This window comes from Lissotriton helveticus, chromosome 11 (genome assembly GCF_964261635.1).
Source record: "Lissotriton helveticus chromosome 11, aLisHel1.1, whole genome shotgun sequence".
NCBI classification, from domain to species: Eukaryota; Metazoa; Chordata; class Amphibia; order Caudata; family Salamandridae; genus Lissotriton; species Lissotriton helveticus.
Window position 1 is genome coordinate 452861886 of NC_136072.1, and position 808 is coordinate 452862693.

General features: G+C 40.8%; 1 non-coding gene across 1 annotated transcript; it reads left to right on the forward strand.

Annotated features, from left to right (window-relative positions):
- Positions 1–444: 444 nt before the first annotated feature.
- Positions 445–517, forward strand: TRNAA-AGC (transfer RNA alanine (anticodon AGC)). Its single transcript has one exon. It is a non-coding gene; the product is annotated as a tRNA-Ala (tRNA).
- Positions 518–808: the final 291 nt, after the last annotated feature.

Below are 808 nucleotides of genomic sequence, written 5' to 3' on the forward strand. Positions count from 1 at the left end.
TCAAATGCTAATTTCTCTTCACTGACGAGGCTGAAGCCATGACCCGTGGTCTGCTTAAGGCGCATCCGCTGTAGGCGCTTACTTTCGAGCAGCAGGACGCTGATTAAGGTTTTGATGAGTTGAATTGAACTTGTTAGTTTGTGAGATACAATTAGATCTACTGTTACATTATAACAAGCTATCGAGGGGCAGCATGCTTCTTTGTCATATAACAGGGGTCAGAATGAATGCCGATCAGTTTTTAACATTTTATTTTTTTACTGGAATAAATGTCAGCATAGTTTTCTGTTGGGCTACTGAGGTAAGAAAAGATGTTTGCTGATGAGCTGGTTATCTCGATGGGCAAAGCGAAAGAATTAAATAAAACACCAACTCCATTCCATAGTAAATGAATGCCTGTGTTGAGCATGAGTAGAGGGGGCTCAGTGTCTAGTGAGTTCAGGCGGGGAATTAGCTCAGATGGTAGAGCGCTCGCTTAGCATGCGAGAGGTAGCGGGATCGATGCCCGCATTCTCCAAATTACATTTTAGAACTTTTAAACTCAAATTATAGATTATTTAAATTCTCGTACGTGTCCAGTGGGGTGAGTGGTACAAGAGCGAAAAAATGGGAAACTACGCTCAAAACATTAAATATTTGATGGCACTGCAGCGACAGAGCATGAAACTAAACTTTTCACATCAGTTTAAGTCGTCCTTTTTCAGCAATATGATTTTTTTACCTCTACAACCACGACCCTGCCTCTTCTATTCCCTTTCATAGTTCACGTTCCATTCACGACACAAACATTTGAAACCAATTCTAGAAT